General features: G+C 44.9%; 1 protein-coding gene across 4 annotated transcripts in view; it reads right to left on the bottom strand.

Moving 5' to 3' along the window:
- RAI2 (retinoic acid induced 2) overlaps positions 1–23968 on the bottom strand; it is a 67129-nt gene extending 43161 nt beyond the window's left edge. For 2 of the 4 annotated variants that reach the window (XM_036305794.1, XM_036305798.1), the window contains exon 1: positions 23782–23968. The gene's annotated coding sequence lies outside the window, so the exon portion shown is untranslated. Of the gene's footprint in view, positions 1–23197; positions 23580–23781 lie in introns of those variants that run through there. The other 2 variants (XM_036305796.1, XM_036305795.1) reach the window with 1 other exon arrangement.
- Positions 23969–25078: the final 1110 nt, after the last annotated feature.

Raw genomic sequence — 25078 nt, 5'->3', positions numbered from 1 at the left:
TCTATCTACACTAATAAAAGAGAAACATGCAAATTAACCATCACTCCACCACTCTGCTACACCCACAAGCCACGCCCACCAAACAATCAGGAGCGAGTATGCAAACTAACCCAACTAAGATGGCGGTGGCCACGGAGCTGGAGCGAGCAAGAGGCTTGGGTTGCCCTCAGCGATGGAGGAAGCCAAGCTTCTCACCTGCCCTGGCCAGCCCTGGGCTCCGTTCAAGGCTACAAAGTTTCAATTATAGAAGATAAATAAATCCCAGATACCTGCTTCCAGCCTGCCCTGGCCTCCACTCAAGGAGGCGCTGAAAAAAAAGAAAAAAGAAAAAAAGGAGAGGCTGGGAGCTTGGGTCGCCAGAGGGTGTGGCCAGCCTGAAAACAGCCATCAACCCCTCACCCAAGCTGGCCAGGCACCCCAGCGGGACCCCCTACTCCCCCCACACACACACACACCCTGAAGGGGCTGTGGGCAGCCTGAAAACGGCCCTCAGCCCCTCGCCCAGGCTGGCCAGACCCCCATGGGGTGAGGGTCCCCACTAGGGGGCTTGACCAGCCTGCAAAAAGGCATCAGTCCCTCACTCAGGCTGGCCAGGCACCCCAGTGGGAACCCCCACCCTGAAGGGGGTGTGGCTAGCCTGAAAACAGCCCTCAGCCCCTCACCCAGGCTGGCTAGGCACCCCAGCAGGACCCCCACCCTGATCCGGGACACCCTTCAGGACAAACCAGCCAGCCCCCACCTGTGCACCAGGCCTCTATCCTATATAATAAAAGGGTAATATTGCAAATTGACCCTAAAAGCAGAATGACTGGGAATGACTGGTCACTATGATACACACTGACCACCAGGGGGCAGACGCTCAATGCAGGAGCTGTCCCCTGGTGATCAGTGCGCTCCCACAGGGGGAGCTCTGCTCAGCCACAAGCCAGGCTGATGGCTGCCAGCACAGCGGTGGTGGCGGGAGACTCTCCTGCCTCCTCAGCAGCGCTAAGGATGTCAGACTGCAGCTTAGGCCTGCTCCCCGCTGGCAAGTGGACATCCCCTGAGGGCTCCCGGGCTGCCAGAGGGATGTCTGATTGCCAGCTTAGGGCCAATCCCCTGGGGAGTGGGCCTAAGCCAGCTGGTGGACATCCCCCAAGGGGTCCCAAACTGCAAGAGGGCACAGGCCAGGCTGAGGGACCCCCCACCCCCGAGTGCACAAATTTTTGTGCACCGGGCCTTTAGTAATAATCTATAACAATAGGTCTCCACATGTGGAAGACAGTGAAGTATGTCAGTGTCCTCATAATGTCCCCCTTAGGATTCGACCCCAAAAGGAGAAGCAGAAACATGGTTGTCACAGCTCTGTTGTGTTGTAAAGATTGAAAACATTCTAAATGATAACCAAGGGGGAACTAGTTAATTATTGCAGATCATTACATAGCCTATTACTAATCATTGCAAAGGATGACCCAGATTGGTATGTCCTGACATGGAAATAATGCCTAAGAAAATTAAGGAGAAAATAACTGAAAAAGTCATGTGGCAGGAGATAATATAGATTTTATATACACAGAGTGAACTAATTTTTGTTGAATGTGTGTATATATTAAGAGCTTGTACCAGTTTTCTCTGATAAGATTACAGATGGCTGTTCCTTTCTTTGTTCTGGATGTCTATAATGTTTTTATTTTTTAATGTGTTACGTTTTCCAGTAAGAAATACAAGATTAGAGACTAAAATATCTTCTTCTAAGGGTGCATCACTGATTCCCCATCCATTCTTTTTAAAGTCATGGATTACACATACTAAGAGGCAGCCTCATTGAGAGCCTACTCAATGCCACTCTCTGTGCCAACTCTGCAGGCCATGATGGTGGACAAGACAATCACCTCCTTCTCACTTGGAGTAGCATCTACAGCTGTAAAATGAGGGTAACTTTGCAGGCTGACTGAAGGGATTATTAAATGATTCCTGGCACATAAAAGGCCTTTGAAAACTGTCAGCTACTTTTTTAAACACCAGAGGAGTATGACTTAGTTAAGGTAGGATAGGCTGCCTAAGAAATCATATTTGTTTTTGTGTGTTTTTTTAGAAATCACACTTGTAATGGCTCACTAATGGAAGCTTATTTCTTGTTTATGTAACAGCATAGGGTGGGGGCTCCAGACCAGACACTTCCATTTTTTAAAATATATTTTTATTGATTTCAGAGAGGAAGGGAGAGGGAGAGAAACATCAATGATGAGAGAGAATCATCAACTGGCTGCCTTCCGCACGCCCTCTACTGGGGATCGAGCATGCAACCCAGGCATATGCCCTTGACTGGAATTGAACCCAGGATCCTTCAGTCCTCAGGCCAATACTCTATCCACTGAGCCAAACCAGCTAGGGCCAGACCAAGCACTTTCATGCAATGATCCTCCTCAGGCACAGGAGGCTCTGCTATCTTTCAAGGCTGCCCTGGGGCTTTGCCCCATCCCAGAAAGCCAGTGGATGAGAAAAAAGCATGGAGGAAAACTTGGAAAGCTTTTTCGATTGGATCAGAACTATACACTGAATTTCCACTCACATCCTATTGCTCAGAATTCAGTCACACGGACTGCAAGGGAGGCCGATAAATGTAGGCTTGCTGGGTTCCTGGGAAGATGAACAAAACAGGTTTGAGGAACTAACAGCAATTGCTGCCATGGTGAATTAGAGAAAGAAACACACACCCCAGAGACTGTGTTTGTGTATTTATTTGTGTCCAATTTTCAAAAAGCCAAAGCTCTGGGAAGTTCCAAAGCTCTTCTTTGCTGAACTTTTAGTTTTTGGGAAGAATTCAATCTCTCTCTCTCTCTCTCTCTCTCTCTCTCTCTCTCTCATTATTAAGGCTGTCTTGCCACCATCTGAGATACTACCAAAAAACACCAGCCCCCAGCTCTGACTTTCACAAGATTTGAGATGCTATCAAAAATAAATGCCAACTCATCATATCCTGTGTGAAAGAGATGCCAACACACATATATCTCATACTAAAAATTGCAGACAGAAGCTTTACTGTGCATACACTGTCACTCCTCCTCTTCTAAAGAGCCTTATATGCCAGCCAGTGAATCCGTGAACTTAATCATAGGAACTAAGAGGAAATATTACTTCTTTCCTTAAGCAGGTGCTTTGCAGAACCAATACTTATGTGTCTGTTAGAAGCTTACATTATAGAGTCAGAGTGTTAGAGATTAAATTCAATAGTTTGGTTCCATGTTGAGAATTGCCTAAATGATAATCAAGAGGCAGCTGGACCTTGAAACCAGGCAGATCTTGATATCCTCATTGAGGATATCAAGATGGAAGGCCCATTCACTGTCTAGTGAGGGAGTCAGCTACTGGACACGCAGTTACAATGCAACAAGACATTTGCTACAGGGGAAACACATGCAATGGCAGTGGAAGTGCAGGATATTAGAAAGGCCACTGATTATTTGCCATTTCTGATTTACTTGGCACAGAAGCATAAAGTAACTCATCAGAAAATCTCCTACACTCATTAGATCAACCAACTGGAAATGCAAAGAGAAAGGCTACACTTTGGACCCCAAGGGTCTTTATTTATGCTGTCATTGGAAAGAGAAGCAGGAATAATACTAGTAGCTACAGATTTTGGATTCCTCCTATGTACCAGGCACTGTACATACTTGTCACTCATCTTGCTAGGCAGGTATCACCACTGCCCATTTTACAGATGGCATTTCTGATGTCCAGAGATATTAAGATACTTGCCCCATTATGTAGTAATCTGCAGGCCTGGGAATCTGGTCTGTTTGCCTCTAAAACTGGGCACATTTCACTGCCACCATTCACTGCCTCCCCACATGGAAGATCAGGGGAAAGCAATTCCAGCAGACAGTGCTGGGACCTACAGCTTAATCAGATTGCTCAGGAGAAGCAGCACAGGAAGGGGGAAAGAGGTTGGCTTCAGGAGTCAATGCTTAATTCCTGGAAGTGATGTGAGTATAGACTCTCACCAGTCATCTATTCAACATCTATTCAACATTCAATATTTATTAAGCAATGGCTAGGTTCCAGGCACTATTCTAGGTGCTGGTGATATGGCAGTGAGCAAGATGGGGGAGGAGGGCAGAGTGGGGAGTAAATATGCTCCAAAATTTTGTCACACACGAGAAGTAACAAAATAAATACCTTTTCATTCATTTAAAAAATGAAAACATCTTTTTAAATATTTTTTATTGATTTTTTTTTTAGAAAGAGAGGAAGGGAGCAAAGACAGAAACATTGATGATGGAGAAACACATATCAGCTACCTCCTGCATGCTCCCCACTGGATATTGAACCCGCAACCATGCCCTGACCTGGAATTGAACCAGCAACTCCTATGGTGCATGGGGTGATGCTCAATCTACTGAGCCACGTCAGCTAGGCCCTTTTCATTCTTGATGTTGATAATTAGAGAAACGGATGTTAGAAATTTAGGGGGGATTCAATTTAAGCACATTACATTCTGTTGTGGAATATACTTTCCAAATCTGGAGAAGATAAAGGATCTATGTATAGGACAAAAAGACTTTTAAAGACATGAACTGGACATTGATAGTGGTGATCTTTGGGTGGCAGGGCTGCAAATAATATTTATTCTCTTGTTATTGCCTTTCTATATTACTTTCATAATCATAGAGAAACAAAATTTACTCAAATGCTAAAGAAACTAAAGCTCCAAAGAACCAGGATCTTCCCGTCCTGGCATTTAGGCATTAACTGACAAATCAGCCAGACAGAGTAATGCCTAGCTCCTCTAGTCACGCCGGGTGATATCTTATTTCAGCACATTGCCTGATTATTTCAGAATTTACTCACAGGGGTAGCCACAGGAGGAAATATACACTCATCACTGAGATATTAGGGACTGAATCCTGAAGCTTAATTTTTCATTAGGGCATTGTGCCATTTTTCAATTAAGACAGGTTCATCTTTTTCTTTCTTTCTTTTTTTTTAAGTGCTGATGTGTAAAACCTCATTTCCTTCCTTAGCACACTGGCCCAAGGATTTTATTTTTAATTGATTTCCACGTGATCCTAAGAGTGACAGAGAAACTAGGCTGGTGAACTGTGTTGCCACAGTGTTCCTGGTGCTGGAAAGGAAACACAGCTATGTGAGAACAATGCTTTGGAAAATCTGTAAAACCCGGTGGAACACACCTAATGCTTGTATGAAAGGGCAGGCATTACTCACAGCAGCCTTGACAGTGAGAATGGAGACTGAAAAGCCATCCAACCCTTCAGCAATGAATGTGCCTGGATGAATTGGCCAGGTCTCACTTAGAAGCCAAAGAAAAATTGTCTACTAACATTTTGATATAGTGATGCATTGTATTATCTTTTTATGAAAAGTATTTTATGTATTTTTGAATAAAAGAAGATTGCCACCTCCCTCTCCCCACCAAATATAAATCTAGAAATGGAAATACCCTCACTCAGATGAACAGGGTCTGTGAGGGGTTTAGGGTTCTTAGCATAAGATTTTGTTTCTTGCTGGAAATATTCTTTCAGAAAAGTAGAAGTGATTGAAGGACCACAGGAAACATCTGTGTGTACAAACAGGCCAGCTCACTAGAAATAAAAATGCATTATGCATCATAAAGTTCTAAATATTTTTATTAACACAGTTTGTTAACCAAGATCTGAGAAATAAGGTTCTCTAAGAGTCCCCTGTCAACTGCTTTCTTCAATATTTTATTTTATTCTCAGGTAGCTCTGAAATCTTATCTTAGATTTTAGCAATGAGTTTCCTATTAAAAGTTATTTCTTTTCCATCTCAGACTGAGCAAAGCTCTGGGCCAAGGAGGTTAGAGAATTTGTTTCATAAAACTGACAGCTTGGCGAGCATTCAATCACTTGGCACTACACAGTGCAGGAGAACAAATAAGTCCTTTTCTGATGCTGCTCCAGACACATTACGATGTATGTTCCATAGCTTTATTCCTGCATTCGTCCTGTTTGCCTCCTGCAGCAACATGGGAAAGGGGCAGAAAGCACATCAAAAAATACGATAAAATAGAGGAGGAAGTGATATTAATCAATAATGCTCTCATTTGGAAGTTCAGGGGAAATGAGCACGTTGGATATGCTGTTTTAGGTGGTGGTACCCAGCCTTCCTTTCCAGAAGGCCAATACTTTCAGGGGACTCTCGGCCATTGTGTTGCCCTGTCTTCAATGCTTCCAGACATGTGTCTTTGCAAGATCCAACAAATGCTTTAATAGGGCAGATAAGGCCAGCTCGGTGGCTGCTTTTGGCAGGGGTGGTGCCTAGGGCAGGCTACTGGCTCGCAGTCTGGGCATCGTTCTGGACAGCAGAGACCAGCTTTCTCCAAACCCTGCACAAGCTGAAATTTCCTGTTTAACAGGCCTAACTCAGAGCAGTCAGGGAAAGGAAACCATTACAAAATCTCTGCTCTCCTCCCTAAAAAAATTACAAGGACTTTTTTTTGGGGGGAGGGGGGCGGTACTCATACACAAAGTTACCACTGAATAATTCTTGTGTGAGGCACAGCTAATCCATGCTATTGGAAGATAGTGATTACTGTTGGTGAGAGGTAATGAAGAGGGTATGAGCAGGGGGAGTTCTGGGGGCTGGTGTGGCCTCTGTCTCCACCAGGGTGCTGGTGACATGAGTGTGCTGTTTGTGATTTTTTTCAATCTGTACACTTACTAATATGTGCACTTTTCTGTATGTATGTTAGGATTTTAGATAAAAAATGGAAAATAAAAATCTGTGATGGATAATTTTTAGGATTTCTCCCATCCATATAGCTGGCTTTAAAAATCAAACATTACCAAGAAAAGAATAAACCAGGGGTCCTCAAACTACAGCCTGCGGGCCACATGCAAATACAAATATTGTATTTGTTCCCGTTTTGTTTTTTTTTTTGTTTTTTTTTTTTACTTCAAAATAAGATATGTGCAGTGTGCATAGGAATTTGTTCATAGTTTTTTTTTTTAAACTAAGTCCGGCCCTCCGACGGTCTGAGGGACAGTGAACTGCCCCCCTGTTTAAAAAGTTTGAGGACCCCTGGAATAAACCATATCTACCCACTGCTTAAAACTTCTGACCTATTGAAAGTATATGTGAAATACAAAGCCTTTTTAAAATGTTGGTACTATTATTTAAGCTTTTACCCACCATGTCCTTTATGCTTGGGAAAGAATATATTATAGGCAATTTTGCTATAACTAATATCCATTCCTCATAACATGATGCAGATGGGCACAGATAACTGACAAAGAACATTTTCACTCTAGGACTCATGGTAGGAGTTGGAGGCTCTTTCCAAATTCCCAAGTCCCATTTGGGGTCTTTCTTGCTCTTTCACTATCTGATCCATATGGCCAGAGAAATTTCATTGTTACTTTTTTCACATCTTCCTCTATTTTTCCCTTTCTCTTTTATTTCCCCGCACAGAACTCCTCCTTATTCCTGCTGCTGCACAAGAATATAGTCTGATGCTGTTTCCTGTCACTAGTGTCACTGGTATTAGATGAGTGTCTCACCTCATCCTCCATTTCTATTTGCATTTCTGAAGGTTTGTGCCAGGCCAGGCCTTCACAGGAAAAATCCTTTTAGTTTACTTGCTATTCCAGGGCTCCTCTGTCCTACCATTTACAACATGCTGCCTGCTTACTTACTGAGGTTTATTTTGAAAGAGAAATAGTTGGGGCAGGGGTGGGGGAGGGAAGCTTTTGAAGGCAAAAAGTTGTCATTTCGTTTCAAAGAATTATGAATAATGGAGGACTATGGTTGCTTTGCAAGTTAAGATCTGAATGGATGACTGCTACAAATGATTCTGCATTTTGCTGCTCTTTCTAACCATGGTTTCAAGGATGTAGGAACACATTGTGTAAAGAAACTGCTTTGTTTACCTAAGACCCAGTTTAAAATATTCCCATGTCTCATTAAGGGCTTGCAGGTCCCAGATTCCAGCAGGAATCCCTTAGATGAGCAGGAGGAAAGCAGAATGGAGTTCTCAGGCCCTTATTTTAAGAAAAGCAGGTCATTCAGACCCAGAGAAGCTATCTGAAAGGGCTTGGGATATGTTCTTTCTCTTTCCATTCCAAAGCTCCCTTTCTGCTCTGCAGTAGCATCAATATACTGAGTTCCCAGGCTGAACTAAGTGAGTCTCCACTGTTTTGGCCCTGACCAGCTTAGCTGTCCATGTTGTGACACCTCCCCTGGCAGGTGGGTGGCATTTCTCATCCCAGTTTGCCCATGACTGTTTGGGTTTTAAAGCTGAAAGTTCCATGTCTCAGGGTCCCACATCCCCAATTCCAGGCAAACCAGGACAGTTGGTTACCCTAGTGGCAGCCCACCAGCTAAACCCCTCTCCTCCAGCTGGGCCGAGTCAAGGCCTGAAACAATAGGATTACTCTATGCACCTGCTTCTTACAAATTCGGACCTATTTAAAATATGTGAATTTGGAAAATGTATTTAAAGCTGCTGACTGAAGGTCTGTCAGGACCCTCCCACTCCCCATTTTCTGGCCCATTCATTGTTTTCATCACACTCTCTTCAGAAATTGGAGCTCAGATGATTATGTGGGCAGCGTCAAGATTTTCTGACCACTCACTTAGTTTGGGTCTGCCCCAACCCTGGCTGCAAAGGGAAATTGGGGCCCAGGTATCCAATTCCCCCATCCTTAGGGTGTTGTCATAATTTACTCAACCAGCCATTATCAAGTCCTACAGAATCATTCTCCTCAGTACTTCCAGAATTCAATCGCTTGCCTCCCCTTCTGCAGCCACTATGCTGCTTCAATTCAAGTTCATTGCTCTTGCTGGATTATTGCAACAAAGCCTGTTTTGGTCTTCTTCCCTTCCTACCCTAGCTCATTCTCCACTGGGGTGGGGGGGGGGAACAAACACATAAAGCAGATATTGGCACTGGCCTCAGGATAAAGTCCAAGTTCTTTATCAAGGCTTAATAGCTGTTTCTAAACATTACTGTGGGTTTAAGTGAGAGAACCTACAGTATATTAAATTCCTGGCCAGGTGCTTCAGCTCTATCATGAATTTGGGAAACTTACAGTGCTTCATCCCGTCCACAGAAGTGATAAAAGGGGTAGAGCATTTGGCATTGACAACTACAGAGAGAGATGGCAAGTGACAGATTTGAAGAACGAGAAGAAGTGTCCCACTCAGATGAGGGATGAAGAGCTTCGTGTCCAAATATCTGAGATGGAGTTGAAAGTGGGTCGGGTTGATTATAGGAAAGTGGGTCTCATTCTCTGATGACTGCTGGTGACAGAGACAAGAGGGACAAAGCTGGGGCCCCACTGGTGTACTCAAGATTTGCTGAGCTCTATCATGGGTGGCTGGCACAGAGATAAGCAGAAAGATGGAAGTACTCAAAACACAAGAATGTGACATTTCACTGCTGATTAATAGGGACAGAATGAGGCCTCAAGTTCATGCCTTTGAAGACTTGCTTTTAGAAACAGACAAACTGGGGAAATTTTGTGTGTGTGTACTTTTTTATTAAACATATTATATTATCAGCATCTAAGTGCTACAGAACACACTGCCAGGGGCCAAGTAGGGCTAGGGTGCTATAGATGGTGATCAAAATGAACCTTAGGAAGTGTTGTCTGGCTCAGGAAAATGAACGCTGGTGTGACACCAAGCCACAAAAAAAGACACATGACTCCAACTCTCAAAAAACAAAACAAAAGAACAAAACAAAGAGAGAGTAACATGTAGAAATAGGAAACAAAAAGAGATGGGTTCTGTGGGAGAAAATACAGGTTTGTGTACACTTAAGAAAAAAATGATTCTGCATAAATCTTTCATTTTACAAATATTCATAAAACAACCTAATAGCTGCGTTCACGAGTAACCTCAGCTACTTCTTAACACCTGCATTAAAAACAAAAACAAAAACAATAACAACATTTTCAGCACTGATGAAAGCTAGATTAAAAGTCAGGGTGGCCAACATGACAATTCCCTTTCCAAGCCCTGCCCCCCTTGACATTCATACCCCTTTGCCTCCAATCCTGTCCCAGGGCATCTGGCCTGTGCTCTCCAAATGGACAAAGATTTTAATTAGGGTGAAGACACATGGGGGGGGGCCGCCTTCCTTATCTGTCTGCCTCATCGGCTTCACTTTTTTTCTTTCCTAGTTAATTTTTCGGCCACCAATTAATTGCCGAGAACAGCAGATTAGATAACAAATGGGCCTCTATGTCTGGGCTTGTCCTACATTACCAGGGTGGTCAGGAAATTCCTAGAGATCTTTCCTCCTCCTTCACCCCACCCAGCTCTCCATCCCCTCTCAAGGTGCCCCAAATTAAAATGAAGTCATTCCAGAACAATTTCCGAGGAAGTGACCAAACCTAACTGTGGCCCAAATAAAAGTGGAACTGTCCAGGTCTCAGGACAGTAGCAGAAAGGAAGCTTCTCCCAGCTTATGTGAGTCAGTGATCACTGCTCTCTGTGTACCAGGAGGTATCAACTGAACCCCAGACCACACTACTTGAAGATGAAGGAATCAGTCCTTAAGCCCATGTATATTAGCAGTTAACCAAAGGTCCTAGTACCAGAAACACCAGCAGCACCTGGGAATTGTTAGAAATGCCAATTTTTTGGCCCCACTCTAGACCTGCTCTGGAGGCGGGTCCCAGGAATCTGTATTTTAACATGCACACTGAAAGCTTGAGAACTACTGGTTTACAGGCCTTTGAGAAATCGAGAAGCTGCGCTAGGAGGGAAGATGAGAGATGCCAAGCTGATAGGTGCTATAGGAGAAGGGCATATAAAGCAAGGATCAGAGGGGCAAAATGGCATAGGAAAACAAATGTGTTCTAGAGCTGTGCTGTCTAATATGGTACCAGTGACATGTGGCAATTTACATTTAAAACTTAAAAACAGAAATATAGCATAATCTCACTTAAATGTGGAATTTTTAAAAAGCCAAACTCATAGTAACAGAGAGTAGAAGGGAGATTACCAGAGACTGGGATGTGGGAGAAAGGGGAAATTTTTAAAAAGAAAGAAAAAAAATAAAGTAGAAGGGTGGTTGCCAGGGACTGAGGGGAAGGGGTCATGGTTATTGTTCAATATGGACGGAGAGTCAGTTTACAAGATGAGGAGTTCAGAGCTAGATGGTGGTAATGCTGGCACAGCAATGTAAATGTACTAATGCCACTGTACACATAAAATGACTAAGATAATTTTTTAAATAAAATTAATTAAAATAAAATGTTAAAGTCGGGCCTTAATCACACTAGTCACATTTCTAATGCTCAACAGAGACTCGTAGCTAGTGGCTACCATATTGGACAGCATAGGACATTTCTATCATTGCAGAGAGTTCTATTGAACTTGGCTGTATAGAATCCCTATTCTACCTCCTATGATCAGTGTGACCTGGTATAAGTTGCTAACCCTCTCTGAGCCCACCTATCTGGTATGATTGTTGGAGCTGGATATAAAATGATAAATGCAAATTACTGGGTATAACTGTTTATCCAGCAGGAGCTGGATAAACAATAGGTAATTTACTGCTGTTATGATTTTATAAGCAGCCATTGGAGACATTTCCTAATGAAATAGATAGTTTGCATTGGCTAGGATGGACTCCTTCCACTACATCCCAATTGCACATTTCAGAGGTTATGTAGGTGGCTTTACTTTCAACAGGACAAGCCAGCAGTGCCATTCCAAAGCAATACCCAGGCCAGGAAGGTGGTATCCTAATCCAGAAGCAATATGTAAGAGACTCGTAATAAGGCTATGATTCATGAAGCCAGAGAGCCTCATTTGGGAGGGTGGTATTTTTCTCTCTTTTTTTTTTTTAACACCACTAATGTCATAATCCCTGGGATAGTCCATTACATTAGAGTCAATACTTCAGTGTTCTTCGTCTAGAAAGATGCTAAAGAGATCTTGTAACTTTCTTGCAAACCTCCCCCCCCCCCAAAATAAGAAAACAAACAAAATCCAGCCCAGAATAATGGCACAACCCGGAGACATCTTCCCTACTGAAGGCCAGTCATGAAAGGGATAATGGGAAGAGGGCTTTATGTGTGTGGTGTTTTATTCTAACTAATTAGGAAATAGGGAGTCACTGAGTGTTCTTGAGCTAGGGTGACTGCTTTAGTGTAATAGTGACAGGAATAGCAGGGGAGAGGAGGAGCAAGGATAGGAGTCAGGTGGAGCAGTGAGAAGACTGGAGCCAGGCCCAGTGAGCCATGCTGGGGCCTACACTCACAGTGGCGGTGGGCAGAGCTGAAGACAGGAAGAAGGGGTGGGGGTCAAGCCTATGCAAACTGTCAGCAGAGTTGACATCAGAAGCCAGGGATATAGTGTCCAGACTCCCAGCACTGAGGCTGTATGTTCAGGCATTATGTCCAAGAGGCCAATTTTCCTCTTCAAAGTCCTTTATTGAAGAAATTCCATTCTTCACAAAGGCTTTGGACAAAGCCAGTTCTCTGTGGGTGATGGGTCAGAAGAGTTGGGTTAGGGACTTGGAACAAGATTCTCAGGTTGGTTTTTCAGGCTTAGGAATCATAACAGAGGCTCCTCCTCCTAATCCACTCAGGCCTCCTGGGTGAATCCCAGACTTTCTAATGTTTAAAATGAGTAACATTTTTTTAAATGGAGACTACAACAGGAGTTAGACAACTTCTGACTGTCAAAAAAAAAAAAAAGATGTTAAACTACAAATGCCATGTACTATCCTAATTATTCACAAAAGAAACTTTAACACTAATAAAATTATAAAGGAACATTTTAGGATAAAGGGCATTTCTGTAAAATGGAAAAGGTTTAGCTTAAAAAAAAACTAATTACATTTTCACTTTTCTTCCATTTCACTGTGAATGGGTAGAAATTTTGTCCCATGCAGGTAATAGTCTGCAAGCCTGGTCTGTGGGGACCAATGGTTTATGTGACATTCCAAAAATGGTTCACTGTGTGGTTTAGAATGTCAGAATCAGCCCTGATGATCCCAAATCCAACTGCCCAGCTCCTAAGAGCAAAAACAAAGCTGAGATTTCTGGTGTGGGTGTGTCCAACATGAAAAGGCAGGGCAGAATCAGTCTTTACTAGCCTTCTTAAAATGCAAGTGATAAGCTACAATGGATGCTAGAACAAATGGTCTCATATTGATATATTCAAATTCAATAATTTCATATTTAGTCTAGCGGGTTAGTGAAATTTTTTATCATAAAAAGAAACTGCAGCCAGAGCTAATTGCTCAATCTGAAATGTATCTGGACATTGTTTAGATGTTGGAAAGGAAATGGTAACGTTATAGAGTTTTAGCAAAGAGGAGGGCATTATTTTTTAAAATGTAAACGTAAAATTAATAGAAAATGTGTCCCCACATAGTTTTCAAGCTTTGACGTATATGGTCAAAGAAAGAGCACCTCTATTTTGAGTGTTCCTTGACATTTTTCTTATTTCTAAAATGTGAAAGGAAATTCATCAGCTCAGGCTCAATCCATTCCCATCCATTGATTTGAAGCCAATCAATGGCCATTGTAATCTGAAAAAAATAACACCCGTTTCTATGAACCTTTCCAAGTGAGGGCAAGTTCAGCTAAGCTTAATAAAGAGAAAAACAGCAAGGGCCATCTGGAAAACACTTCCAGAGTCACAAAAGATAGTGGCAGCCTTTGCCCAACCTGCTATAAATAAGTGTCTCAGGGAAAAAAACACCCAATTTTCAAATCTGTTTCTACTTAATACAGCTGCAATAGAGTTTATTTAGCTTTTCCCTATAGCAGGAAGATTGTTGCCTTTTTATGACAAGGGTCTAAATGTTTTTCACAGCCATTTCCATTGCCATTATTTTGAGGAACAACATACCACGCCGACTTGTCTGTTTGTTTCTGTAGCACACAGCAGTGGCCCCAGTGGCCTCTGCACCACCAAACTGGCCTCGAAAGCCCAGATTTATGATCCCGTTTCCTCTCCCAGTGTTGCAAACATCATCCAAATCCTGGCCTGCAAAGGGTTGGCAACTTAGAATGACCAAGTGTCACATGCAGCAAATCAATTATTTATCTGCCTGGACCCAGTACACTGTGGATGTCTGCCAGCTCATTGCCTCTTCCTTCCCCATGATAAGCAAGGGTCAAATTACTCTTCAAGCGAAGCTAGTCCTTGCCAATGATGTCCTGGCAACCCCTACACACTCACCTTTTCATCTTTTCTCACTGGCTAAGCTTGCAAAGGAATTCCTCTACACATGACACTCCAAATTCTTTGAGACACTCTGAGAAAAAGCCTCACCTAACTTGGATGGCTGCGAAATGAAGTGGCCCCCACTCATGTCTGTGCTGAGTATCTGCTCATACCCTCAAGTGTCCCTAAACACCCATCCCACTCTGTAGACTGGCAGAGCAGGGTTGACACCAGGACACTGTCCTGCGTAATGAGTGATCCACCTCTGTTATCCCTCTGTCCCCCAAGCACCCATCCAATTTCCATACATGGGTAGGACAGGGTTCATCCCCATGACACCTTCCCTGTGAATGCATGTCCCTTCTTTCTAGACTTTCAAGGGACCATGTGAAAGATGATGGCTGAGGGCTTGTCCAATGACAATATTTCATCTGTTGCTGCTGACTGCAGGCATTATCAGGTTTGAGGTGCCTGAGGGAGCCTTGCTGACATTCTCTTTCCCAAGGGGAATTGCTGCAATGAAATGAATGTGTGTAAGAGGGACAAAAATAGGGAGGGGTGGTGGAGACCACCTGAATTTTAATTTCCAGTCATTTTGAAAACTGCTCCATTTAGCTACCATTGATTTTCTTTCTCAAAAGTACTAAAATTAGTACTGGGTAGAGGACTCCCACATTTTGAAATGAATCTATTCCAGTGTTATGAGTAGAGCTCTCCCAAGTACACTAAGGGGCTAAATTAATTGGTTTAGGTTTAAGATGCTACAGGAGAAAAGACAGTGTGGAAGAGGGAGGAGTGAAGGAAGATGCCTGGTGGATTTGAAAGCATAACTGGAGTCAAGTTCATATGAAAAAGAAATTAGGGAGGAATAAACCTTTTCTCTTTATGAAAAACTAGAGAAGCCATTATATATTACAATATGCCCCTCAATTACCTATGACTTATTCAATGCCTGTCTTAAAAACAAAACAACAGCAACAACAAAAAACACCTCTGTGTTCTTACAATCTTATAGATCCTTCTACCAACCTTAGAATTAAATCAGGCAAATGACCCACTTCCAAATGTTAATTAAGCATCCCCATAAATTGTATATATAAAAGTCAGAGGGGAAATTGTGTCGTTTATTATTTCAAATTGAATTTTTCAGAAAACACAACTTACTTATTAAATCTTGGTCTATATTAATGGTTCTTAACCAGGGATGATTTTGTCCCAGAAGGGACATTTGGCAAGGTCTGGAGACATTTCTGGTTGTCACAACTAGGGTAGAGGGTAATACTACTGGCATCCAGTAGGTACAGACCAGGGATGCTGCTAACCATCCTATAATAAATGCACAGGACAGCACCCACCACAATAAAGATCTTCCAACAAGGCCAAGGTGGAAAAAAATGTGCTCTAGCTAAAGCCAAGTATGCATGGCATTTAATATTCTTATCAGTGGCAGTTATCAAAGGCAGAAGACCCCATTGTCTTTGAAATCTAAGGTTGGCTTACATATATGTCAACTAAGGACATATTTACTCCTTTCAGAATAAAGGAAATAGGGTTTCAGTCTGAATCTAGGAACATTAAAAAAATATTCTGACAATGATGGGGGTAGAAAAGGTGCATATTTCATAGGTCTAAATGGATGGAAATTAATATAGCATAAAATGAAATGATTACCTAGTTATGTTCCATACAAAACCAAAATCAATACACTGCATCTTACTTAAACTGCAATTAAAGTTAAAAAAAAAAAACTAAAACAAGGAAATGCCATTCTTTCCCATTTCTTGCTAGCTGGGCATACGTTTCTGAGCACAAAGCATTAAAACAAAAACAAGCAGACAAAAACCTTTATTTTAAAAGCAGATTTTTCCAGAGCATAAAAAGCTTCCTGAACCATTCTATTTTATTTACTGTAGATTCAATCAGTCTTTAGTGAGCAAAACATGCAGCCCATTCTCTTGGTTATGCTTGCCTGGCTTTCCAAATGCCCTCAAAACTGGGATGATGAATCACATACCTTGGCCCCACTGTACCAATTAATAGTCAGCAAAGAATTCCACAGAGCTAAGACAAGACTTTTTGCCTGGTGTGTGTGTGTGTGTGTGTGTGTGTGTGTGTAGGGGTGTGGGGGGAGTGTCTGTGGGAAGGGGCCTTCAGCCAGCTGTTTTTCAGATAGTCTTAAGAGCAGGTGTTGAGATTTTCTAAAATTTATTTACAATATTCTGTGTGGCTCTGCAGTACCCCCAGCATGGGGATGGGCTTTGGTCAGAGAAAACGTATATACCTAGAATCGGGGCTTCCAGGCTTAAACTATGTAGGAAAGAATGGCTAACAGCTACGTCATTTCAACCTTCCAGGCCACTGTTCCTTTCTCTGAATTATACAGCCAAAGTGGCCATATACACAAAGACAAAAATAACAACAACAAAAACGCCCAAACACACCCAGTCTTGGCTGCCAGCAAGGCCTGATTCTGCTGCTGAAAAAGAACAGTTGCTACAGTGCAGCTGGAGGAGATTTTCCAGGAAACTGGTAATACCCTGGCCGTTAATGAATTATTTTTCGCCAGAATGTCGGATTCTTCCTGTGCTCCAGTAAACAGTCTGCCATGGGAAACAAAACCGGCTCCTTCCGAGGATCTCAAGAAGGTCAGCCAAGGGTCCTCTGTGGGGGCAGCCACAGACGCCTGACCTATAAATCACCACAGCCTCAAGTTCATTCTTATAGCTCTTTTTGTCTACTTGGGCCATACCCAGGGCCCAGGGAAGGGCCCAGGAAGACCACAGTGTCGCTGCCATCCCCTCCTGAACTGTCCCTTGGTCAGATTTCCTCATCTTCAGCACCACGACATATGAAATTGGGTTTCCTTGCATATATCCTGTCTCTCTCGCAGAAACTGTATTTATTTCCATGCTCTTGTTTTCATCAAGCTGTCAGGAAATGGCTATGTGTGTCCCCTTTTCTCCTTTCTTTTTTTTTAAGATTGGCTTCAGCCCCAAATAACCCACTCTCAGTGATGAAGTGTCTACTTGGGACACTATTCTCCAAGCACGAATCTTTGGGAAGGATATTACTAGATCAGGTGTCAAGGAACTCAGTTACTCAAGCAGGAGACAACTCTCCAATGGACAAGGACAGAGGCTTGGGAGAAAAAAAGGAGCCACTTTTTTCCAGCCAGGCCTGCCCCCTACCCCCGCCTTGCTCTCTCATTTCCATTAAGATTCAGGAGCCCACATTCCTAACAGAACTTGACTGAGCAAACATGCTCATAGGTAGGCTTGATGAGGACCCTGTCATTTGATGACAGGCTGTTGTGGCTACTGGATCAACCCCATGTCTCCCATCTGCCATGGAGATGGAGTGGGTTTATGCTCCCCTTGAAACATCTGGAGGTACCGTGAGGCTGAAGGCACAGTTTGGTAGTTAGTTTGCTCTGGAGCAGTGCTGTAGTAGAAATATATATGTAATTTTAAAGTTTCTAGCAGGCATATTAAAAAAATTAAAATAAACAAATGACATTAAGTTTAATACTGTGGCTTATTTAAACAATATATTGAAAGTATCATTTCGCCATATAATCAATATAAGAATCTGTAATAATAAAAGTATAATATGCTAATTAGACAGGATGTCCTTCTGGACGTCCTTCCTTCTGGATGTCCTTCCTTCCAGACAAAGCCACAGCAGGCAGGAGCCGAGGCAGAAGGGGCAGAGGCCCCGGGCTGTGGCAGTGGCAGGCGGAGGCTGTGGTAAAGGTGGCAGGCGGGTGGGGACCACGGCAGAGGTGGCTGAGGCAGAGGAGGCCGCTGCCACAGCAGGACCTAAGGCCCTTGCATGAATTTCATGCATCGGGCCTCTAGTTATTAATAAGCTACTCTGCATTGCTTTTTTATACTAAACTAGAGGCCCGGTGCATGGATTCATGCACCAGTGGGGTCCCTTGGCCTGGCCTGTGCCCTCTTGCAATCCAGGACCCCCTTGGGGGATGTCAGAGAACCGATTTTGGTCCAATCACTGCAGGCCAGTCCAAGGGACCCCACCGGTACATGGATCACCGGACCTCTAGTATGCATGTAAGATCTTTGGTTAATTTCTTCCTGCCCTCTCTCTTCCTCCCTTCCCTCTGAGATTCATCAGTCTGTTCCATGCTTCCATGCCTGTGCATTGAGCATCTTCCCCCTGGTGGTCAGTGAGCATCATAGCTACTGGTTGAATGGTCGAATGGTTGCTTAGGCTTTTATATATATAGATTGTAGAAATCCCATGCATATACTAGGTCTTATCCTTATAGCTCATCCTACTTTGGACTAGCCACCTTTCAACAGCTCAATAGCCACATCTGACTAGTGGCTACTGTATGGGACAGTGCAGATATAGACAATTTCTATCACCATAGAAAGTTTAGATAGTGCTGTGCTGAAAGACTAAACCAGCTGTGCGAAGAAGAGTGACAGGTGAGAGCAGGATGAACTATAGGGTTATTGGAGCTAAGAATTACAGCAGAGCCCTGGCTGGTATGGCTTAGTTGGTTTGGCATCATGTCCTGTGCACTGAAATTTTGCTGGTTTGATTCCAGGTCAGGGTACATGTCTAGGTTTTGGGCTCAAACCCTGGTAGGGGGCATGCAAGAGGCAGCTGATTGATGTTTCACTCTTGTGTTGATAATTCTCTCCCCCCCTCCCTTTCTCTCTCTAAAAATCAATTTTCAAAAATCTTTAGAAAGAAAACAATTACAACAGAAATAGTAACTGCAAGGATTTTGATGTCTAGGTGGCCCCAGCCCTATCTCTAAGTGAAGATTAAAGTGGGTTTTTAAGAAAGGCCCAGGGCCCACACCTGCATAGTGAGTATAGTAATTATTCAAGGAATCTGCTGGTTGAGCTGCCTCCATCTTAGCTCTTCCAATCTATTTAAGGCAGAGGATGGGACAGAAGATCACCAAAGTCAAGTATGTCCTTTCAATAATAATTCTGGGTTTGCAATATAATTTGGTGAAGCAAATACAGAAACATGATCAAATTATGTCTGTCTGTGCCTGAGCAGGCATGTGTGTTTGTGTGTGTATTCATAGGTAGAGAGAGAAGGAGGGTCATGTGAGAAATACAGAAGTACTAACATGGCCACCAAAATCACCTCCTCATCAGTGGCCATTAGAACAGAAGAGAGTTGCCCTGGCTAGCATGCTCAGTGGTTAAAGTATAAGTCTGTGGACCAAGGAGTCTCAGGTTTGATTCTGGTCAAGGGCACATACCTGGATTGTGGGTTTGTTCCCAGTCCTGGTTGGGGCATTTGTGGGTGCGTGCGGGAGGCAACTAATGGATATGTCTCTCTCACAATGATGTTTATCTCTCTCTCTCCCCCTCCCTCCCTCTCTTCCACTATCTAAAAAAAAAATCAATGGAAAAAGTATCCTTGGGAGAGGACTAACAACAACAAAAACAACAACAAAAAAACACACACAAGGGAACGGTAGAATCAAGGGCTCATTAAAAATCATGAAGTAGGCCAGTGTGGCACAGTGGTTGAGTGTCAATCTATGAACCAGGAGGTCACATAATTCCTGGGTTTCAGGATTGATCTCCTGTAGGGGGCATGCAGGAGGCAGCCAATCCATGATTCTCTCTCATCATTGATGTTTCTATCTCTCTCACCCTCTCCCTTCCTCTCTGAAATCAATAAAAATATATTTTTAAAAAATTGTGAGCCATGAAGGAAACACCTTGAGTCTGAAAAGAATGAGATGATGGGTGTCTGGGCAGACAATTAGGTAGGAGAGAGAAGTGATAATCAGAGGCATTCTCCAAAGACAAGAGCTGCCAACTCTACAGTGAGGATGCCACCCTAACCCCTAAATCAAGCTTAGTTCAGAATCCCACACAGGCTTTTGTGCGAGAGTATAATTAGCCTTTCCTCCTCCTCTCTAGATCCTCATTCTCTGAGGTCTCCCTCAGACTCTGATAAGGGAGGCAGCAGAGTCAAAAGCATCTCATATATGGATTCAAATCCCTGTTCTCCCAATGACTCCAAAATTTATAGGGGTTTAAGACTGCCATCTGGTTGGAGTGGGGATAAGGGACTAACTTTGACAATGCATTTACATAGCAAGACCCCAACTCATTTTTATTTAGAGTTTATTTATCTAAGACGGTTAAGAGTCAAAATAACCTGCTCACCCTCTGGTCCCACTATGGGTCTCAGTTTCAGTCTCGGTTTCCTCATCCACAAGGTGGGAATGCCTGTCTCATGTGGACTTGTCAGCTTTATCTACTCGGGGCATAACACCAGGAACTCAGAGTCCCCAACCAAACATTCATAGCTCAAGTTTTCTCCCTGCTGGGTTTCCTTTGATAGTGACTTACAGCTCCCTCCCCAACACCATTCACTCTACCAGCTCCAGCATTTAGTCACTCAACTCTCACTTATTAAGCAACAACTGGGTATTGGGTATTCCAAGATGAAAGGCACAGCCTTTCCACCTTAATTAGTTAGGGACTATTTGGGGTCCATCTACTTGGCACATACACCCTGGGTGACTGGGCTGGGTATTTGGTAGGCTCCCCTTGCCCTTAGGTACCATATATTGTGAATGGGTAGGGAATGGGTAGGGGCTGAGGACTCTGGCCTGTGGGATAAATAAATAAGAGATTTGGGGAAGGGGTAGAGGTACATGTTGCCCATCTAAAGCCTGGAATCAGACATTTGACAGGAAATTTCTCTGAACCTCAGATTCCTTATCTGTAAAATAATGCCTCTGTCACATTGTGGATTCCCACATGTGAAGTGTTTGGCAGACAGTGCAACAACAAATGTCAATTCTTTTCCCAACTTACTTCCCTCCACTACCCTCTTCCCCCAAATCTAAGATTAGGGAAGGAGCCAGAGAACAGAAACTTGGTATTTTCTGACTGGAGAGTCACAGCACACTGTATGTGAATATCTCCCCATTCAGAATACCTCCATTCCTGGTCCAGTGGATTGAGGGAGGCTAGTCCTATCCAGTTTTCAGGTCATTGTAACTAGTGCTGTATCTGTTTCCAGGTGCTATAGGACTCCTAGCAGCACCAGGTCACATACCTCCCATCCTTCTCTTTTTCTTTCTTGCCTTTCAGAGGCCCTGTCTCAGAGGCTGTTTTCTGGCTACAATACTTTTTATTTTACAGTTATTACCCAACCACCCACCAATCAAGTTTTCACATTGGCAACTGGCATCACCTGGAAAGCTGTTCTTTCTTTTAATCCTGAGATGGGCAGGTTTTCCTGGGCTGAGCCTCAATGCTGGAAGTCTGGGGTTTCTTTGCATTATAAAGGACTCCCGCCCTGAATAGCTGATTGGTGCTGGTACCAAAGCAGCCTGCATCCTAAATTCCAGTCTGAATTGGCTCATAGTGCCTGGCACCTTGTGGTTGCCTCTAGTGGGCACCTGTCAGGATGAGACACACGTGCCCATTCAGAGTATATTGTGTGTGTGTGTGCGCGCGTGTGTGCGCGAAGTGGGGGGGGGTCTGGTGGTGGGTAGGTGGCCTCTTTGGGCTTCTAAGGAGCAGAGGAATTGGGATGCCACGAGGCTTATGAATCTGTGCCTTCCAGCCCACCCCCAGCTTCTGAAGATGGCACAGCTCCCCCTCCCCATTTTTCCCTTTGAGAAGAAATGCTAAGGACAAAACTGGGTGGGGGCATAATGCTGCTCTAGTGAGTGGCTCCCACCCACTAGCCTCCCGACTATCTTCCTCCAACACTGCCACCCTTCCACTGCAACAAAGACACATCACTACACATTTTCAAAGTTATCAGAAGTCTCTTGGTCAATCAATGAACGATTCTGATGACTCAAAAGGAGGAAGAGAGGCATCCAGAAAACGGTGAGAAATATTCTCTGGGAAAAAGCACAGCAAACCTTGCCCTATGCATGCAAAGCTAAAAATTGTTTTCTTCCTGCTGGCTGCTTTTTCTATCTGTTCTAAAGAGAAGCTTCCAAGAATCAGCTAAATAAAGGGATCACACCAGAGGATGAGAGAGAATGCTAAACCAACAAAAACAAAGACCCTAATGAAACAGAGAGAGCCATGAAAATCCGCGGTTATCAAAACTTTGGCCATATCTATTTATCATCGCTGCACACCCGGGCTCTGCGGAATATCATTCTGTTGATGTCACTTATCCTCAGCAAAATATTTACACATCCTTAAAAACGCCAGATGAGGGGGGCCGGCCTGCGCACCACAGCAAGCCGCAGCTCACGCCCAGTCGCTGAGTTCTGGGCAAATGGTGGGGTGGGGGCGCGAAGGAGGGTGGCTCCTGTGGGCACAGGTAGGAGCTATGGACAGTTCCCAGAACTCGGCCACCTGGCGCTGCGCCCTGCCCTGCCTACCTCTCTCCCACCTGACTCTGCAAGAATAGCCACATCCCTGATACGGTGTCAGCGCCACCCCCACCTCCCCCCTGCCTTTCTCATTGATTAAGTTCTCAAACCATTGTTAAAGCCCGGTTGCTTTTCCCTGGAAAACTGGGCTGAATTCATTAAGCTTCCCCGTGCCACAAAAGGAATATTCATAAAAGTTTGGCAGGCAGAAAAGGAGGCTGACTTCATGCCGCGGGGTGGGTGACAATTTGCTCCTCCAAAGCCACCTTCTTTCTCCACGCCCCATCCCTCTCTCCATCCATCCGTCGTGCCCCAAACCTACTCCAGGGACTTCCGATAGTGAAACACAAAGCAGCAGCTGTTTGGCAACATTTCTACCCCTCGCCGGCAACCGTGGTGGGATGCCATTTCCCCACCCAGGCGGAGCTTATCCGGAACAATAGTCGGGCTTTAAACAGCAAACAAGCAAACACACAGCGCACAAACCTGACCCTGAAAAAGCCAACGCGGCAAGAAGCAACAACTCCCTCCGCAGCAAAGGGCACCACGGAAACGCACGCAAAAAAATGCAGCGTGAACGCTGCCCAATGCTTAACATGGCAGAAAGCCCGAGCCAGTGTGGGCTACCCCGAATCTGAGCACTGGGGGGACAAGAGGGCTCCCGGGGCGCCTATGCACACTCACCCGGCTCCGGGAGGATGCGGGGCTGGCCAAGCGTCACAAAGGCGAGCCCAACGCGATCTGGCAAAACCCAACTTTCCACCCGGCTCGCCAGGGCCGCCAGATACGTCAACAGAATCCATCTTTCGAAGGGCCTGGAAGGCGCCGGTTTTCTGGGCTGGGGCAGAGCCGCAGAGCCAGAGGCAGCCCCGTGCGGTGCCCGGGCGCGGAGTTCACCGTGCGCCACCCTCTGCGTCCTGTGCCAGCGATGGTGGCGGCCAGAAACCCACTTCGGGTGCCCCCTCCCCGCTGGCCTGCGCCGCCTCCCTGGCCCCGCTGGCAAGTGCGCGGCACCGGGAGCGGGAGCGGGGCCCAGATACACCGCACTGGTAGCGGCCTCCGCCAGCGTCCCCGCCTCCGCCCCCGCCCGGCCCTTCCCGCTGGCCCGGGCTTCAGGGTGCCGTCCTGCCCCCGCGAGCAGGCCCCTCCCAGGGCGCGGGGCCCCGCCAGGCGCTCCCAGTCCGGCGCGCCCCCTGCGTCCCAAGGCAGGTCGGCACTGGGAGGGCGAGGGGGGACCCCAGCCCGCACGGGGGCGCCGCGGCCGCTACCTCGCTATTGCAGCCGCCGCCTCCAGGAAGCCGCGGGGTGGTCACGGGTGCGGGAACTCTCCGGTCTGGCCTCTCCGCCCGCCTCCTGAAGGGGGTGCGTAGCGGTGGGAGCCGCCGTCGCTGCTGTCACCAAGCTGCTGTCGCCGCCACCGCTGCCGATTGTGCGTGAGCGTGTGTGCGCCTCTGTCCGGGCGAGTGTGTGACTGCGTGCAGCGCCCAGGCTTTACTATATACACCAAGGGGTGGGAGGAGGCGGGGAAGGGGAGGGCTTGGGGGAGGTGGCGGATGAGGGGGAGCAGGAGGGGGGCGAAAGGGTACCCAAAGAGGCTGTGGCGGAGGAGGGACAGGTGATCTAGCCCATGGGGAGGGCGTGGCTGTAGGTGGCTCGGATTGGTAGCAGGAAGAGGCTCCAGGGCTCTGGGTGGGAGTGGCGGGTGGGACTCCAGGGAAAGCCTGTGGAGCACGACCCTGTCACCTCCCAGCAGGCTAGGGACCATTCCAGACCCCAGGATGGAGAGGAGAGAGAACAGAGCCCAGGAGGGAGGAAGTGTCTGGCTGATGAAGGTGGGAGAAGTGGGAAGGGTCCAGCGATGACATTCTAAAATGCCAATTGTGATACATGTCGAAGACCCCCCCTCACAAGGTGTGAGATTAATAAAGACAATATTAGTCCACGGACATAATTTCATTTCCACATAATTGCTTTAGAGGCAATTCATTTATTAATCTAACATTTATTAAGCACCTAGTATTTGCCAGACACTGAGCTAAGAACTGGAGTTACAGAGATGATGGATATATGGTCCCTAACCAGTATATAAATAATAAGTATCATTACTACTATTGATCATTTTAAAACAAAATAGAAAATCAAATACTATAAATGTTTTAACAGTGCAAAGGAAGTAACTACATTGGTTTAATTAATCCCTAAAGATGTAAAGATTATTTTTCTGCTCATCAAAACAGGATGAAGATTTTTGAGAGAATGGCAGAGCAGAAATGACTTTAATCAGAGCAGAAAGCCGTCCCAATGCTGTGAGTAGTAACCATGACTTAACCTCTTGTAGAAGTGGGATGGCCAAACAGAAATACATAGAGAGCAGCCTGGCAAGTTTATAATTAATATGGGAACCTTAACTTGTGTTTAAAAGGCTCTATTCTAGCCTTGTTGTGTTATGAGCATAATGTGGTAGAAAGAAGAGACTCACTATGACTTTCGTGCACACTTTGCCTTTGTGGACCCCTTCCTCCATAAAAAAGTAAAAATTACATTTTTTAAATTGCATTGTTGTAA

Source organism: Myotis myotis, unplaced genomic scaffold (genome assembly GCF_014108235.1).
Source record: "Myotis myotis isolate mMyoMyo1 unplaced genomic scaffold, mMyoMyo1.p scaffold_m19_p_4, whole genome shotgun sequence".
Lineage (NCBI taxonomy): Eukaryota > Metazoa > Chordata > Mammalia > Chiroptera > Vespertilionidae > Myotis > Myotis myotis.
This window is presented reverse-complemented; position numbering and strand designations above follow the sequence as displayed.